Source organism: Scyliorhinus canicula, chromosome 7, assembly GCF_902713615.1.
Source record: "Scyliorhinus canicula chromosome 7, sScyCan1.1, whole genome shotgun sequence".
Classification (NCBI taxonomy): Eukaryota; Metazoa; Chordata; class Chondrichthyes; order Carcharhiniformes; family Scyliorhinidae; genus Scyliorhinus; species Scyliorhinus canicula.
In genome coordinates this window covers 77,446,714-77,465,963 of record NC_052152.1, presented here as the reverse complement: position 1 = coordinate 77,465,963, position 19,250 = coordinate 77,446,714, and the positions used below count along the sequence as shown (strand labels likewise).

The 19,250-nt window shown below is 46.9% G+C and overlaps 1 protein-coding gene across 4 annotated transcripts in view; it reads right to left on the bottom strand.

Moving 5' to 3' along the window:
* The window catches only part of LOC119969061 (interleukin-1 receptor accessory protein-like 1), a 1,781,127-nt gene that overhangs the window by 1,308,955 nt on the left and 452,922 nt on the right, over positions 1 to 19,250 (bottom strand). The window lies entirely within an intron of this gene.

Sequence of the window (19,250 nt, the reverse complement as noted above, 5' to 3'; positions counted from 1 at the left end):
CCTTTATGTGTCCATGATACAGTTTCTCATCCAGCATGGTGGTTGGCACCTCACACTGGGATATGATGCTTCTCTCCGTTACCTCCTCCCAACATGAGCCTCACAGTGTGTGAGGTGGATTTTCATAGCCACAAAAGTTTTGGGGTCAGAATAAAGGTTAAAATTTAAAATAAGTCTCAAACCCAGCCCCAACCTGCTTCCAACCCAGCCATTTTTGAAGATTAATAGGGGCCAGACACGAGGCAGGTAATCAACCCGCTCTCAGGAAGAAGGTTGGTGCTTTAACAATTTTTAATGAGGGTTGACAGTCTCTGATTTAACCTGGTTTAACACTGGTTAGCTGGGTTTCCAGGGAGGTGAGTTACAACTTTGGAGAAAAGGCACGTCCTTTACAGGACTGGTTGCACAAGTGGAGCAGTAATTTTTTAATCACCAATAATTCCAAACACAAGACCACAGGAATTGGAGATCAGACATCTCACCCATCCTCTTCCAGATTTGAGGAAATTGGACATCCTGGGGCTTATGCATTGCCCCACAGGATGCCAAGTCTGTCTATCATAATCAATGCTGGGCAGGGAATATGTTAAGAATATATAAGAATGCACACTGTGGACAACTCCTCAGCCCTCTCACATGTTCGCGTTTTCCTATGAAACTACTTCCCCTCCCCAAATCCCTCTGCGTCAGCCCACGAGCAGATCCATTAATATCCAGGCCACTGAATTACTGAAATATCAGTGCCTTCATAATCAAGTCTGTTTCTATCCTCAATAAAAACAACAATTACTGGAAGCACACAGCAGGTCTGGCAGCATCTTGGAGATTGAAACAGAGTAAACGTTTTGACTCGAACATGACCCTTCTTCAAAACCAGGAGTCAAAGAAATTGACGAAAAATAATGTGCAACAGCTACCAATCATTTTCTCCTTTCCTTTGGCCTATCTCTGTCATGATATTCTGCCCCACCTCCTCCACCCGCTGTTATGTTCTGGAGCTTAGGTGTGAATGATGCATCGAAGAACATCTAGTTCTTGACTAGTAAAAGTATTAAATTATAAAATAAATGCATGGTAAAGAGAACTGTAATAAATATATTACAAACTACTAACACTGATAAGTCATCCTCGTGCTACTGCAAGTATGGCTATCCACTAATATGACGAACTCCCAACTCCTCGATGTACAGAGTTACATGGTAGTCCAACACGGTCATCTGCTGGTCGGAGGTCATTTACATCATTATACACAAGACAGTATATGCAAGTTGGCTTCTGCATATAATTACATCCCCTTTCCTTTGGAAATGTAACTAGTTACATTCATGACTTTGCTTAACATGACAATATGATATGCATAATCCTTTATAACATTTGACTATTTACAGTTTGTCACAAATTCAGTCTCTCAGGTTTCCGTCTCTGTCTTGTCGATCTTCTGAGTAGTGGTTGAACTTGTGACCGTGTTTCATGTTCATTTGTTGCTGGTGATGTTTCTTGCTGTTCTTCTTAACTTTGTGTATTTTGACTTTGTTCTGGCTCTGTGTGCTGAAATGGTTCTTTTTCAACTGTCTTCGGAGTGCTCACATGTCTTCTTGTGGTTTTGTAATCTTCTGCCTCCTTTTTGAAAACAAAAATTCCTCTCTGATCTTCGGTTAACTGTTTGTTTCGGCAGTTTTTACCAAGACTTCCTACATTGTATACAGCTTTGTTTTAACCATAACCCTAATGTCGCAGTTGATGCCTGGCCAATAAACTGTATTTTTGGCTCTTGCACTGCTCTATTCCCAAATGTCCCACATGAAGTTTTTGAAGAATCATCGAGTTTAACGATTATGGAATTACAATCTTTTGTTGTCGAGTCAAAAAAATCATTTGCCTCATTTAATTCTTCCCTCACATTGTAATAGTTGGAGCAGAAACCTTTAGGCTATCCCTGGTGGAGATATTTTAGCGCACTTTTGTAAGACTGTGTCTTTGCTTGTTTCTTCTTTTATCAATCTTGATTTGTCATCAGATACAGGAAGGGACTCAGTGACTATAGTTACATGGACTTGAACATCCTCATCCATCTGATGTATCTCTTGCGTGCCTGTGGCTCAAAATAGTGCATCGGCTATGATGAGATGCTTGTCTGGTGTGTAGATTAGATCAAAATCATAGTACTGTAGCTTCATCAACATGCCCTGAATCCTAGCGGACATCTCGTTCAGATTTTTTCTAACTGTTGCTACTAGTGGTCTATGGTCAGTTTCCACAATAAAGGTTGGTAGACCATTTCCATAGTCATGAAACTTAATAAGACCATTAACGAAATCTAAGCATTCTTTTTCAATCTGAATGTACCGTTGCTCTGTTTCTAACATTGACCTGGTAGCATAGGGAATTTCATAGAATTTCATAGAATTTACAGTGCAGAAGGAGGCCATTCGGCCCATCGAGTCTGCACCAGCTCTTGGAAAGAGCACCCTACCCAAGGTCAACACCTCCACCCTATCCCCATAACCCAGTAACCCCACCCAACACTAAGGGCAATTTTGGACACTAAGGGCAATTTATCATGGCCAATCCACCTAACCTGCACATCTTTGTGACTGTGGGAGGAAACCGGAGCACCCGGAGGAAACCCACGCACACACGGGGAGGATGTGCAGACTCCGCACAGATAGTGACCCAAGCCGGAATCGAACCTGGGACCCTGGAGCTGTGAAGCGATTGTGCTATCCACAATGCTACCGTGCTGCCCACGGTAGCCAATTTCCATCGTTATCTAGTTGCAATAACACCGCTCCCACCCATCCTTCGTCATATCTGTCAATATTTTCACCTTCCTGGTCGGATCAAAAAATGTCAGCACTGGCGCTGTCGTCAATGCTTGGTTGTAATGTTTACCATTCCTGTTCATGACAAGTGGACCATTGGAATATTGTGGGCGCGATTCTCCGCAAATGCGGCGAGTCGTAAAGGCTGCCGTGAAACTGGCCGTGTTTCACGGCAGCCTCCGCGCCCCCTCCCGGGACCCGATTCTCCCCCCCCCCCCGGGCAGGGCTAGCAGCGCGGCCCCGTGAAGCACGGCATCGCGGGCTTAGTGACCGTCGCTAAGCCCGCGCGCCAAGCGTCACGGCAGCTGACGCGCAAGATGACGTCAGCCGCGCATGCGCGGGTTGGACGGCTCCAATCCGCGCATGCGCGGATGACGTCATCACGCATATGCGTCAAACCCGCACATGCGCGGGCCGTCATGCCCCTCAGCTGCCCCGTGGACTAATCCTGAGGGGCGGCAGAGGAACAAAGAGTGCGCGGGTATCGGACCCGCTGCGCGCGATCGGTGCCCACCGATCGCAGGCCCATGTCACCCTTGGCACGGCCGTGGTGCGGCTGTGCGAATCGGTGCCATGGTTGTCCGGGACGGCACTTTGCGGCCGTTTTCACGAACAGTGAGAGCAGGTGTGTTTGCGTTCGTGAAAACGTCCGTAAAGGCCTGGGAACGCGGCCCATCGGCCTGGGGAGAATCGCTGTTCGCCGTAAAAAACGGCGAGCAGCGATTCGTGTCGTGGGGCGGCCGTGGTGGGGGGGGGGGGAAAGAATAGCGGGAGGTCGGGAAAAATGTCGGGACGGCCCTCCCGCTATTCTTCGACCCGTCGTGGGCGGCGGAGAATCGCGCCCTGTGTCTTTTTTGATTGTTTCTCTGAGGTGTGAAATTTTCGCTGCAAGGTTAGGTATACATTTGCCAATGAAATTTATCATTCCTAACATTCTAAGTACATCTTTTTTGTCACAGGGATGTGGCATATTCAAGATTGCATTTATTTTTTCTCGATCCTGCTGTATACCTTTCGTAGACAGCTTGTCACCCAGGAATGTAATACTGCAAACACCAAATTGGCATTTGGCATTATTCAGCTTAAAGCCATTCTTCCTAATGCTCTTCAGCACCCTGAGAAGCCTTGTATCATGTTCTTCTCGTGTTCTTCCCCATACGATTATGTCGTCAACATACACTATGACTCAACTTCCGGTGGCGGCTATGAAGGAGCAAGTCTCACATTTGGTGGCTCCCCCTCAGGTCAGACTTTTGGACCTTTTCCCCCGATTTTCTACTGGATTTGAACTGTAAAACTGAAGACAGAGGCAATTGTGTGCTGAATTCCCACATCGGTGCATGGAGAGAAGGACTCCATGCTCTTAAAGGCACAAACAGAAAGACAGAGCAGGCTTGGGCTGAAGCTGCAGTAGGTGACAGCATGGCGGAGGACCGGACCTCTGGTTTGTCGACCCAGCAGTCAATGGAGCAGTTGATGCAAGTTATTCAGGAAGGCTTTGCTGAGCAGAAACGGGACTGCTTAGGCGCGACAAAAGAGTCGATTGAGCGGCTGCAGATTAGATTGGACGCCCAAGATCGGGCGATCCAGAAGGTGGCGAAGGCGCTGGCTGAGCAGGAGAACCATCAAACTGTGGTGGAGTTGGAGGTGGGGATGCTGAGAGAGCAACAGAGAAAGCTCCTGGAGAAGATGGAGGACCTAGAGAATAGGTTCCGCTGGCAGAACTTGAGAATCATTGGGCACCCTGAGGGGCATACATCACAGATATGTTTGAGAAGCTGCTGGGGGTAGGGGCATTCTCCCAACCCCTGGAAGTGAACAGGGCTCACAGAGCACTCGTGAGGAAGCCGAGAATGGGAGACCCCCCGAGGGCAATGGTGGTGAGATTCCACAGGTACTTGGATAAGGAATGCATTCTACAGTGGGCCAAGCAGACACGGAGCTGTAAGTGGGACATTAGTGTCCTGCGGGTCTACCAAGACCTGAGTGTGGGGGTGGCCAGGAGAAGAGCAGGCTTCAACCAGATTAGGTTGATCATTTTTAAGAAAAAGGTGAAGTTCACCTTGTTGTATCCGGCCCGACTCTGGGTCATGTACAAGGAACGGCACTTATATTTTGAGTCGCCTGAGGACGCGCTGGACTTCGTGAAAAGGAAAGGACTGGTGGTGGATTGAGAACTTTTGAACTTTGCTGCAACTTTCATGTTTTTGTTTTCCTTTTTGTTTCTCTGTTCTTTAAAAAAAAGTTTCTCGTTTTTTGTTGTGTGGAAGCTGTTTGTAATGCCTTCTGTACTGATTTGGGACCAGTGGCAGAGCTGAGTGAGTTACGGGTTTTCATTTGCACTGTTGGGGGATGGAGGTGTCCTTGTTTAGATTTTGGTGTTTTTCTGTCGGGTTAATGTGTGTGGATTATTTGCTGTTGGATTATGTTTCTATAAGCGGGGTGAAGGGGGGGGGAGGGAACAATAGATGGGAGACTATCCGTCACTAGGGATGGGGGCCACCAAGCTAGCTGGGCGGGCTAGCTCACGGAAGTGCAGTGGGGGCTGTGCATATGTTTGGTTTACCAAAGGGGTTGGGTTACAGAGTGTTGTTACTGGTGGGGGGGGGGGGGGGGGGGGGGATGTTCTGCTGACGAGGGAGGGACTTGGGCCAAGGGACAGAGAGGAGGTTGGGGCGGAGGCTGCCTGGAGGCGGGCGGGTGGAGGCGCGGAGCATGGCCTGGAGGCGGGCCCAAAAAAGGGGATGGCTGATCGGCGAAGAGAGGGGGGGGCAATGAGCCCTCCAACTAGGCTGATCACCTGGAATGTTCAAGGGTTAAATGGGCCGGTCAAGAGGGCACGTGTGTTCACGCATCTTAGGGGGCTGAAGGTGGACGTGGCACTGTTGCAGAAGAACCTTAGAGTAACTGACCAGATTAGACTGAGTAAAGGCTGGGGCAGCCAGGTCTTTCGTTCGAGACTGGATTCAAAGACTAGAGGGGTCGCAATCCTGAGGCGGGTAGAATAGTTTCAGATGTGGGAGGTCGGTACATTATGGTCAGTGGGAAACTGGACGGGGTGCAGGTGGTATTAGTATATGTATATGTGCCAAATTAGGATGATGTGGAGTTTATAAAGAGGATACTGGGGAAGATACCGGACCTGGACTCGCACAGGTTGGTCAGGGGGGGGGACTTCAACACAGTCATTGACCCTGGCTTGGACCGATCAAGCCCGAAAACGGGCAGGGTGCCAGCAATGGCAAAGGAACTAAAGGGGTTCATGGAACAGGTGGGGGGGGGGACTGGATCCATGAAGATTTGGGCAGCCGAGGGTGAAGGAGTTCTCCTTCTACTCACACGTGCATAAAATGTACCCCTGGATCGATTTTGAGCAGGGCCTTACTGGCAGGGGTGGTGGATACAGGGTACTCGGCGATCACAATCTCAGACCATGCTCCGCACTGGGCTGACCTGCAGGTTAGTAAAGACAGTAACCAGCGCCACACTGGAGGTTAGATGTGGGACTTTTGGCTAACGAAGGGGTGTGCGAGCGGCTGAGGAAATGTATTCAGAACTACCTGCAGGTCAACGACATGGGGGAAATTTCAGCAGCGATGGTCTGGGAAGCACTGAAGGCAGTGGTCAGTGGGGAGCTGATCTCGATACGGGCCCATAGGGAGAAGGTGGACAGGGCAGAGACGGACCGACTGGTAAAGGAGATACTACAGATCGATAGGAGGTATGCGGAGACCCCAGAGGCAGGGCTTTTACAGGAATGGCGGAGGCTACAGGCGGAGTTCGGCTTGTTAACCACAGGGAGGGCAGTGGAGCAGCTGAGAAAGGCGAGGGCGGGCTATCTATGAGTATGGAGAGAAGGCCAGCAGAATACTTGCACCGCAGCTTAGAAAGAGGGAGGCAGCCAAGGAGATAGGGAAAGTAAATGACGGAGATGGTAACCTGGTTGGAGATTCAGCAGTGGTGAATAAGGTGTTTAGTGATTGCTACAATAGGCTGTATAGGTCGGAAATGCCTATGGGGCCGGAGGAGATGAGGCACTTCTTGGGGGGGCTGAATTTCCCAAAGGTGGATGGGGAGCTGGTAGAAGGGCTGGGGGCCTCGATCAGGTTGGAAGAGATTGTGGAGGGTCTGAAGGCCATGCAGGCGGGTAAAACCCCGGGGCCGGATGGGTACCCAGTGGAGTTTTATAAAACGTTCTCTGGGATATTGGAGCCGGTGTTGATGAGGATGTTCAATGAGGCAAGGGAAAGAGGGGTGCTGCCTCCGACGATGTCATAGGCCACAATTTCGTTGATTCTGAAGTGGGACAAGAACCCGGAGCTGTGTGGGTCCTACAGGCCAATATCCCTTTTGAATGTGGACGCCAAACTGCTGGCCAAAATTGTGTCCTCCAGGATTGAGGATTGTGTTCCGGACATTATTGGGGAGGACCAGTTTGGGTTTATTAAGGGTAGGCAGTTGGTGGCCAAGTAAGAAGGTTGTTAAATGTGATCATGCTGCCCCCGGAGGGTAGGGAGGTGGAGGTAGTGATCGCAAGGGATGCAGAAAAGGCTTTTGATTGGGGAGAATCGGATTATCTGTGAGAGGTACTAGGATGGTTCAGATTTGGGCAGGGCTTTATTGACTGGGTCGGGTTGCTGTATCAGGCCCCTGTGGCAAGTGTATGGACGAATAGGACAACATCAGACTATTTTAGACTGCACCGGGGGACGAGACAGGGATGCCCCCTCTCCCCACTGTTGTTCGTGCTAGTTATAGAGCCGGTGGCAATGGCTCTGAGAGCCTCAATGGGCTGGAAGGGGCTGGTCCGGAGGGGGGTGGAGCACAGAGTCTCAGTCTATGCAGAAGACCTGCTTCTGTATGTATCGGACCCAATAGAGGGGATGGAAGAAATCATGAGGGTTCTCGGGGAATTTGGCCGGTTTTCGGGTATAAGCTAAATATGGGGAAAAGTGAGATGTTTACAGTCCAGGCAAGGGGACAGGAGAGGCGATTGGGGGAGCTGCCATTTAGATTAGTAGGGGGAAGCTTTAGGTACCTAGGCATTCAAGTGGCACGGGATTGGGACCGGCTGCATAAATTAAATCTGGCCCGGCTGGTAGACCAAATGAAGGACGGTTTTCAGAGAAGGGACGCGCTTCCGTTGTCACTGGCTGGAAGGGTGCAGATGGTGAAGATGACGGTCGTCCCGAGATTCCTGTTCGTGTTTCAATGTCTCCCCATCTTTATCCCACAGTCCTTTTTTAAACGGGTCAACAAAGTGATCTCTGGCTTTGTTTGGGCGGGCAAGACCCCGCGAGTAAGGAAGGTAATGCTTGAGGGGAGCTTTCCGAGTATGAGGGAGCTGGAGGAGAAGTTTGGGTTGGCGAGGGGAAACCAATTCAGGTATCTGCAGGTGCGGGACTTCCTACGTGAACAGGTATCAACCTTCCCGCTTATACCGCTAAGGGGGATTCAAGACAGGGTAGTTTCTAGAGGGTGGCTAGAATAAAGGAGCGTCTCAGACATTTACAAGGAAATTAAGGGGTCAGAGGAGACGTAGACCAAGGAGCTGAAGCGCAAGTGGGAGGAGGAGCTGGGAGGAGAGGTAAAGGATGGTCTCTTGGTGGATGCATTGAGTGGAGTCAACGCATCCGTAACATGTGCCAGGCTCAGCCTGATACAATTTAAGGTCGTTCACCGGGCTCACATGACAGTGGCCCGGATGAGTAGATTCTTTAGGGTGGAAGACAGGTGTGCAAAATATGTGGGAGGACCAGCGAACCATGTCCACATGGTCTGGGCATGTTCGAAGCTCAGGGGATTTTGGCAGATGTCATGGCCACGGTGTTAAAAACAAGGGTGGCGCTGAGTCCAGAGGTGGTGATTTTCGGATGTTGGAAGACCCGGGATTCCAGGACGAGAAAGAGGCAGACGTTCTGGCCTTTGCTTCTCTGGTAGCCCAGAGATGGATAATGTAGCCACCGAAGTTGGCCATTTCCTTGAATACAAAATGGAGGAACGCAAAGCAAATAGGATAAAATGGACAATGTTTGCAGCGCCAGCAGGCTGCACCAAGCAGGTGTGGATTCTGTCTGCTAAGAAAGCAGACAGCACCGAAACGAACATTCTGCATATTAATGAGGCAATCACCGGGATAATTAGCATGTTAATGGAACGATTCCAGAGACAATGGACACAATTGGGGAAGCAACTGCAACATTGTAAAGGATACCAGACACTCAGGCACTAGCTAGTTTCGAAAACAAAGAGCCTGAAGGCCCGCCCAGTAGCTAAGGAACAGCCTCAGTATTGGGGGGATTCAAATATATCGATTGGGAAGAGACCTAATCAATTCCAAGCAGGTAAGGGAGTCCGCCCAAAGGGGCGCGGATCCCTGGGACCTATAAAAGACAGGTCCCACACATGGTTCAGTCTTCTCGTCCAGCCCTTCTCTCTCTTTGACCACACTCCTCCGTGGACCAGCACCTCGACCAGCTTTTGCCAAGAAAACCTTGAACGAGAGAGAGGAGAGGGTTCAGACAGCAGCCGCCAGCAAGTAAGTGCCTCACAACGATCGCTACCAGAGATAGACACTCCTGACCCCTTTTAACTTATACCAACCTGAAGTCTACAGAGCAAGAGGCCTTGTTCCCTGACCCGGCAGTTCCTTCGAGATAAGTATTAGTTTATTTAGCGGTAGGAATAAGTTTAATCCTTTTAGCGTGTGCATGGGTAGTTATTATAATTGTATTATAATAAACTCAGTTGTTTGGACTTACTAATTGGTGTATGGTTTTATTGCTTTGAACTTCACCTTGATCTTGTGGCGGTGTCTTAACGATACCTGGTGACTCCAGAGCTAAGTAAAGAAACAGCCAAATTGAGTGTTAAGCACACTCACCCAGAACGACCAACAATACTATTAGCTTGGAGGGACTCAAAGCCCCCCAAGTTGGAGACCTGGCTATCGGACATAGCTAGCTTTCTCTGTTTAGAGAAAATCAAGTTCGCCATGAGAGGGTCACTGTTAGGGTTCGCCAGGAGGTGGCAACCGTTCGTCGACTTCTTCGCAGAAAATTAATCGTCAGCAGAAGGGATGGGGTGGGTTAGTTTAGCTTAGAGTAGGGGGGTTAATAAAGGTGGGACCTGCAAGGGAGGGAGGGAGACGGCTTTTGCACTTTGTTTATAGTTTCATGTACATTGTTTGTTGTGTTGTTGTTATAACACCAAAAAATACCCCAATAAAATGTTTATGAAAAAAAAACATACACTATGACTCCCGGAAACCCTTCAATGATGTCTTCCATGACCCGATGGAAAATCTCTAATGCAGAAGTTATACTAAATGGCATGCGGAAGAAACAATATCGCCCGAATGAAGTGTTCAAAGTGCACAGCTTTGTGCTCTCCTTGTCCAACCTGAGCTGCCAAAAATCTTGTGAAGCATTTGACTTGCTAAAACAGGTTGTTCCTGGCATTTCAGATGTGATTTATTTCCTCTTCAGAATCAGATCATCTTCTCTTTTAATGTTCAGGTTCAGGGGCGAGATTTCCGACCCCCCGCCGGGTCGGAGAATCGCCCGGGGCCAGCGTCAATCCCGCCCCCGCCATGTCCTGAATTCTCCGCCACCCGAGATTCGGTGGGGGCGGGAATCGCGCCGCGCCGGTCGGCGGGCCCCCTGCGGCGATTCTCTGGCCCGCGATGGGCCGAAGTCCCGCCGCTGACAAGCCGCTTCCGCCAGCGGGAATCAAAACACCTACCTGACCGGCAGGATTGGCGGCGCGGGCGGGCGTCGGGGTCTTAGGAGGGGCGCGGGGCGATCTGACCACGGGGGGTGCCCCCACGGTGGCCAGGCCCGCGATCAGGGCCCACCGATCGGCGGACGGGCCTGTGCCATGGGGGTACTATTTTTCTTCTGCCTTCGCCATGGCTTTCACCTTGGCGTCATCCCCTGCGCATGCACCGGGATGACGTCAGCAGCTGCTGATGCTCCGGCGCATGTGCGGACTTACGCCGGCTGGCGAAGTCCTTTCGGCCCCGGCTGGCGTGGCGCCAAAGGCCATTCACGCCAGCCGGCGGAGCGGGAACCACTCCGGCTCGGGCCTTGCCTCTCAATGTGAGGACTTGGCCCCTAAAAGTGCAGAGACTTCCGCACCTTTGAGGCGGCCCGGCGCCGGAGTGCTTCACGCCACTCCAACACGCTGGGACTCCCACCCCGCCGGGTAGGGGAGAATCCCGGCCCAGATCTTTGGGGCCTAAACAGATTTGTATGTCGTTTTTTCTCTTCTTGACATAGACCATAGAATTTACCCAATCTGTAGGTTCTTCGAAACATTTGATTATGCCTAGAGCTGTCATTCTTTTCAGCTCATTCTTCAACCTGTCTGTCAATGGAGTTGGTGCACATCTTGGTGCGTGTATTACTGGTCACATGTTCTCTTTTAACTGGATTCTGTACGTGAAAGGTAAGGTGCCAAAGCCTTGAAATATCCCAGGAAATTCCTTCAGTATGGAATCTACGTGCATTTTGTCTGGTTACAGCAGAGTTTGCACTGTAAACCTGCTTAACTAGCTCAAGTGCCTTGCATGCTTCCACTCCCAGTAGAGATTCATGTACCGCCTCTACAATGGAAAATTTTACAGTGTGAACTTTGTTCTTCACCTTTACATCGAGCTCGCAAGCCCCGAGCATAGTAATTTCATTTCTGTTGTAGCTTTTCAGCAGTACTGCTTTATTTAAACATGCGGTTTAATTCTCAGCTCATTTAAATCTGACAAACTACGGTTGGCTCTTGCTCCGTGTTGAGTTTGAAGTTGATGAATGTGTCATTGATGGAACTGTCCATTTGTCTTTTGCAGTTTCTACCTTTACTTCGCTCTTGCTCCAAATTGTCATTGCAAAATTGTCATTTTGCATACCTTGACTATCCTTGTCCTCACTAGAAATTATGTCGATGAAGAACGTGTCTCCGAGGCATGCTTCATCAATCATGTTGATTGATTTTGTTTGTTCTGCTTTTTTACTGGTATAGCATTGCTTAGAAAAATGTTTTTTGCCTTTACTTTTGGAGTATTGCTGATCAAACGCTGGACATTGCCGTGGCAAATGGCTATTGTGGCATCTCTTACATGAAATGGAGGTTTCGGTCGGTCGCTTAAAATGGTTGCCAGTGCTAGGACCATGTTTTCAACTTGAGTGCGTCACTACGCTAATGGCATGGCTGCCTCTCCTATCTTCATGCCAAAATGTTTAAGATTCAACGTGCTAATCTGCTGTGCAGATAGCTCGCTGGCATGATAAATGCCAGAAAGGATGGTAGTTGCTGAATATGTTCACCTACATTTAAGTAAGTTTATTGAATTGAAATGCTAATTGATGGCATTATATCACCGAATGTATTTCTATCATTAACATCTTAGCAATTCTGAGTGAAAGAAATGCTGTTACATTTTTGGTGTTGCCTAATCTAAATAGTAATACACAAATCATTCACAGTACATAAAATAGGCTCTTTTCTTGAAAACGAACATTTTCTTTGCTGTGTACGAATATCCATGCTGGATTTTAACAACAAAATTGTTTCTCACGACCACCCCCATCCCCACCAATCACGAAAAGTGACCGAGTGAAAGCATGAATAGCACTGGGGGCCACGAAAAATCTTCTAACTGGTCTGACTCGAGTAGAACTGCTGGGATCAGAGTAGATGGACATGGGCAAATAAAACCAAAATGCATGTTTATTGTTCAGTCTTGGGATATTGGGCGCTGCTTGCAAGACTAATATTTATTCCCTATCTTGAGTTGCCTTTGAGAAAGTGACTGTGAGGTACCTGCAGACTACTGAAGTCTGTATGGTGGAGATACTCCCACAGTGGTGTTCAGTAGAGATTTCAACATTTTGACCCAGCAACAAAGAAGAAAAAGCAATACATTTCGAACACAGGGTGCTAAATGACTTGGAATGTTACTCAGCAATTCTCATGTGCCTACTGCCCTGGGCCTTCAAAGTCAATGGTCCCCAAACCACGGATTGGGACCCCCAGAGGAATTGCGAAATTAGATTTTGGAGTCACCAGCTCCGAGGTCTTTTGGCAGCCGTGCTGCTGAAATGCAGTCGGAAAAGTTCTGGGACCGCCTCCCAAGGTCCCATTGTTAACATACCTGAAGGTGGATTCTCCAATTCTGGGGCTCTGTCCCCACGCCGGCGTGGGAAAGGTGGCGTTTTACGGCAGAAGAACTGGTGCAAAACGGCCGGCTAGCAGAACGGCAGCGCAGAGCACCTGACTCTCGCTGCCGATATGCGCTGGAGAATTGCCGAGTCCATGGCCGCACATGCGCATGGTGATGGCCTGCAGCGACCGTGTCATGCTACATGGCGGCGGGCCGCTCGTGGACCAACCCGCGAAATAGACCACCCTCTTTGGCCGGCTAATGCGTCCCGGACCACCCCAGCCACAGTGTCCCCAGCCCCAAATAATGTCCCCCCTGCCCGCGGATCAGCCCTCCTCTGACTGTGGTAGCGCTGGACTGAGTCCGCAGCCGCCACGCCGAGTTCCCGACTGGTGAGACCACACATGTCCCATGCCTTTGGGAACTTGGCCGGTCGGGGGCGGAGCATCGGGGGGCAGGCCTCAGGCAATGTCCTGAGGCTGTCGATACGTGGCGCGGCGTACTCTCCGCGAAACGTCGCCACACCCGATTTGGCCAGAAACATGGATTCTTCGGCCGGTTGCCAAACCGGAGAATCCAGCCCTTGCTTGCAGTTCACTGGGAGGGGAGGAGAGTGAACAAGCCTTGCTCAGGCAGGCAAGAGTGTCTGCCGTGAGTGCACCGGATATTTTTTCTGGGTTGCAGTTCGCCGGGAGAGATGGAGAATGTATAAGTTCCGCATAGGTATCCAGTGTCATGCCCAATTATGTTTTAAAGCACACTGACCTGTGTCAAATCTTGATATCGATCAAGCCTGGATGTCACTTGGAGATTGGATGTGCACTATCTGCCAGATTTTCCAAGTCTGTGTCACAACATGGATACCCATGTATCTCATTGGGCCCAGTCAGTAAAATAACAGGCCGGATTCTCCATTTGGGAGGCTATGTTCTCTCACCAAAGCTGAATTGCATCTCGTTTGCGCTCCCGCCGGGTGCGCAATCAGGAAGTCAGTCCTAATCCTTTGCCATGCAAATTTATGCATGATAAGGTTTGCGAGGGGTTCCTTAGGGAATCCCGCTATTGGCTGCCATTTTGAAGGGGCGGCCCTATAGAGAGAAGTCTGGTGGCTGTGTTCCCCTCCCCCTCCACAATGGTATTCTAGCGCCTTCCACCCCCCCGTTAACACAATTCAGCCCCTGTCTCCCCGGATCTTTTGGGTCACACCCCGCCCCCCACAGTACAAGGGTGACCCGACCCTCCCCACAACATCTCTCCAGAGACCTAGAGTGGCTTTGAAAAACCTAACTGTGAAACTAACCATAATGTTTATAAACATTTAGCTCTGATTGACAGCTCGTGCACCTTATCAAAGACAGTTAAGTGTCTTTTGTTAGTTTCATGATTTTCTTAAGTTTAAAATTAGTGTGCACTTTAAGAGCTAAATAGTGAAGGTTACTCCCCCGCTCAACAATGAATGAATGAAGGCTAACATCCCTTCCTACCCCACATAAAAACTCTCATGTCAACCTAATTTTCATTCAGGAGTTCACTAAGATTGAGACATTAAAATGGGGTGACACCAGGAAAATGCTTGGGAAGCAGTGTTCTAAGTGGTGAAATTTGCTGCTTTGGGCCAAATACTGCCTTGCACCCTGCAAACAATGCACACTTCAACCCCTGTGTGCCAGTGCTGGAGGGAGTGAATGTTTAAGATGGTGGACGAGTAACCATTCAAACAGGTTGGTCGAAATGCACTGAATAAAAAATTCTAGATCAAGATGTTCTTAATGGCAAGCGTTCTATCTTTTTTGTTGTAAACATCAACAGTAAAATGTTATGTATGTGAATTACCTTGGCAATGGGACACATTACAATGGATGAAAAATCAAGTTTATTCACAGGAAGCTGAAGCTGCCAGTCTGGATTGCGCTGAAATTGGAATATTAATTATCATTGTATAAATATAAAACATCAAATGAATACAAAAAAAGCAGCTTAAATGACTGAGCTAATCTACTGATTTTGTGGCTACAAACTTGTGACTAGGAATTTATTAGAGTTGCTCCACTGGTACTTGTCTTAATCCCCTCTGTTCTATTTAATATAAGAACAAGGCAATAGTACTATGACATTTCAATAATTTCTGAAAGGGAATTAGAGGAAGTCGTTCATGAAATGTTATCAGGAACAGGATTTTTTTTTAAACAGATGTTAAAGTGCAGTAAACAAAAAGGATGACTGTTACTTAAGCATCAATTTATTCTTCTGTAGAGCTGCAAAGCCACTGTACATTCAAGTTTAAAGCTTTAATAAGATCAAAATAGCAATGTTCACATTGAAAGCACGTTATAATGCTGTACTGAAAATGCACCATGATACTTTTGCCAGGACAAAGGAATCACAGGAATTCAGAGAGTTATTTTTGACTTTCGTAGCAATTTAAACCCAGCATTATTAAAAAAAAAATTGTGGCACAACATTGAACCAGGCTGCCCTTTCAGAAGAGGAGCAGGCTTAAAACGGAAATTAGATTCTAACATAGGTATTGACATAGATTCAAGTATTATGATTCCCTGATGAGCATAATCCTCTGCACAGGATCTACTTAGCCTTTGACGAGCATTTGGTCGATTCCAGAATTGTGAAGTAATTACTTTGCCCTGATATGGCTCATTCAGGAACTGCCTGTAGAACACAAATGTTTCTCATACAGAACACATGTTCAGATAACTGAACATGAGGTTACTTTGACATTGCGATAGGTAACCATAGAATGTATTCTGGCATCATTAGATAAAGCATTGAATATACTAAAGTAAAGGCTCACTGAAGGGGATGACACATTTGGAGCTGTACAGGTATGTCACTTTTAAAACAGGGCAATATGTTGACAGAATTTTTTTTTAAATTCAAGGGGTACTGAAAGACTGGGTGCTGGATGCCATTGATGAAATGAAATACTCGATTGGCACCTCTTGTGATATTTTTCTTTTCCACAAAATAATTGGAGTAGTCTCAGGTACAGAAACAATTGTTTATTAATCAACGCGTGGAGAGAGAACAACCTCGGAAAAGGATCTGACGAGCTAAGTACAACATAAGAAATCAGGTAACATTTATACAGTGCTAGATACGTGGGCAAGAATATGGTTTACTTTTGATTACATCTGTTTTAAACTTTACATCAAAGAAGTTACATATGTGCAACCAGGCAGAAAGTCCAGGCAGGAGCTTTATCCACCCTTCATTTTCCTCTAGCTTCCTCCCTAACCTCCGACTTGGTGCCAGATCCAATAGATGGGTCTGATCCTTAGGTCAAGTCAGGAAAATGTTGTTAACCTTTATCCTGACTACTTGTAGATTGTGTCTGCATAAAAAGCTGTTAGGATTACTGAGAGCCAGTTAAACTGGAAGCATGTTGCTTGACCCTTATGCTGACGACTATACGTCAGCTTTTAGTTGACATTTTTGTAAAACTGTCCTTTACTGCTTTAGTATACTATACTACACTATGCAGATTAAAAAATCCCTGAGAATAATTGTTAATTGCACTAATAGATTATTGTTAATAAATTCTAATCATTTGCCTCCTCACAATAGCACCCCATCCGCAAACTTTCAGTTCATCCACCACCAATGCACATTGGCAGCCGTGTGTACCATCTACAAAAATTCACCAAGGTTCCAGAGGCAGCACATTCATAACCCACTACCATCTAGAAGATCAAGAGCAGCAGATATCTGGGAACACCACCTGCTAGAGGTTTCCTTGCAAGCTCTCACCAACCTGACTTGGAAATATATTGCCTTCACTGTCTTTGGGTCAAATTCTTGGAACTCTCACACTAAGAGCACTCTGGGTGTACCGACACCACATAGATTGCAGTGGTTCTAGCAGTTGGCTCATTAGCATAATCTTGAGGGCACTCAGAAATGGGCAATAAAAGCTAGCCTAGCTAGCAAGCTCGCATCCCATAAATGAATATTTTTTAAAAAACAAGGAACAGGACCAACACGTTCTACCTATGGCTATTCTGCCCTTGAGAACTGGGAATGACCTGCCCAACATCCTCAGTTGGAGAACTGAATATCTTGATGACTTTGCAGCAGAATTGTTTTTACAGAAGATGGAAGTGTGGAAATGGATAAAGGATTCAAATGTTAACTACCTCAGAATGTTGATGTCCAACACCACATGTTAGAGAATGTTTACAGGCTTTAAAACTTGATTTTATTTTATGTTGTGTAATTCCAGATGACTGGCCAATTCTCCTTTGTCTTTGCCTGGGGCATTCTTATTTCTCAGATGCAATAATAGTTACCTTTTCACTTCTACAACAGAAGGTGTCACAGATGAAACATATTCCACTCTACATCCTAAGCTGGCACTATGTGCTGAACTGTACATGGTCCTTATCATCTCTGCAACGTGCCCCCAAGCACTTCACAGCTGACAAATTGCTTTTGAAGTGTAGTCATTGAGGTGTAGGTAAAAGCCAACTTACACATAGCAATGCCCTATCTGCTGTACTTGACAGAAGAAGATGGAACTCTTCTGAGAATAGTACTATGGGACATTTTACATCCAATTCAGCAACATGATAAGGCATCAGTTTAATGTTTCATCCAAAAGACAGTGCAGCCTTTCTGCATACTATTTGAAACCTTTAGTTAAGTTGATGTGCCAAGTTTTTGAAATAAAGTGGAACAGAATACCGACTAACTCGGAGATATTTGAGACAAGTTGATGCACATTTCATTTATCACATTTTGGCTCTTTTATTTTATTATTTTTCTACATAAAGGATTTAGAGGAAACAATGCTCCCTTAAAAGGTCTTTGAGTTAAAGCAAGGCGTACTCTTGCAGGTTTAAAAACAATAATTAATACAATAACAATGAACTTGTCTTTGGAATGGCCTCTGTAAAAACTGTAGACAATAAGCAGTTTATTAGTTTGCAAAACTCTTATGTTGTGGCTAATTATTCAACACCTTGCACCCATGATGTTTGGATCTTCAGCTGGATTGAAATGGTATAAGCTTCTTCCTCAAGCTGCGAATGGAGGGTGGCATAAAAACAAAGGCAAAGACAGTCAGTCAATAAGTCAAATTATTAAACAAAAAGCTATACAGATGCGTTTTAGCCAGGCTTAAATGGTTCGGATACAGCATAGCAATTAGAATTTAGACAAGAAAATAAAAAAAGCCACCCATTGATGTGGGGTAGAGTAATGTGTTCAATAACTCATAACATTATATGGACCAAGTTGAATTGACTGAATTAAGTGATCCTGATTGCGATGTTCTCTTTCCTCTTGGTGAGGATGGCTTGGATGCGTAGTGTTCAACAAAGAACATCAAGCGATGTTAATTAACAAAGCTGACGAATTAATACTACTTGGAACCAAATCCGAATGTCTTCCTGAGTACAAAGGTTGCTAAAATAAACTGTGCTATAACTATATCTACAGAACTCTCAAATACTCAACTACTCTTTCTCACGCCTAAACAGCTGCTCCTCGAATGAAGGGTTGTCACGTGACATATATGTGAGAGCTCATGAGAGCCATCTGGTGGTAAGATGTATTTACATGAAATTGTTAAATCTTTATCTCCCAAACAACATCCATATTATCACACTGATCAGAATTTTTACTCTGTATGTTTGCTTGCTCTGAAATGAACAGTTTAACAGTTCAATTTATTATTATTATTTCAGATCTCCAGCAGCCCCATTGTTTGTCTTTATTTTAGCTTAACAATTCATATCTGGTTATCGCATGCCAGAAGATTTTATAGACATGTTCAAAATCTGATTTCCGGTGGCGACTATGAGGGAGTAAGTCGCACATTTGGTGGCTCTCGCTCCGGTCTGACTTTAAGACCTTTTTCCCCGACTTTTTTGAACTTTTGAGCGCTGGAGTGAAAAGCAATAGCACTCTAGATCTGAATCCATACAGAGCTATATGGACTTAAGGAGCAGAGGGGAGCGAAAACAGGCGAAGAAGGGGCTGAACAAAGGTGGTGTGGCAGCTCAAGTGGGAGGACAGATGGCCGATGAACGGATCACGGAAAGGACGGTCCAGGCAGTACTGGACAACATGCTGCAGGTTATGAAAGAGATCTTCGCAGCACTGAAGCGGGATAATTTGGAACCGCTCCAGAAAGCGGTGGAGCGACTTGACCAGAGGCTGGTTGCTCAGGATAAGAAGGTCCAGGAACTGGAGAAGACAGTGGAAGAGCAGGCAGATTTCCAAACGGTATCGGACGTGGAAATTAGTAAGTTGAA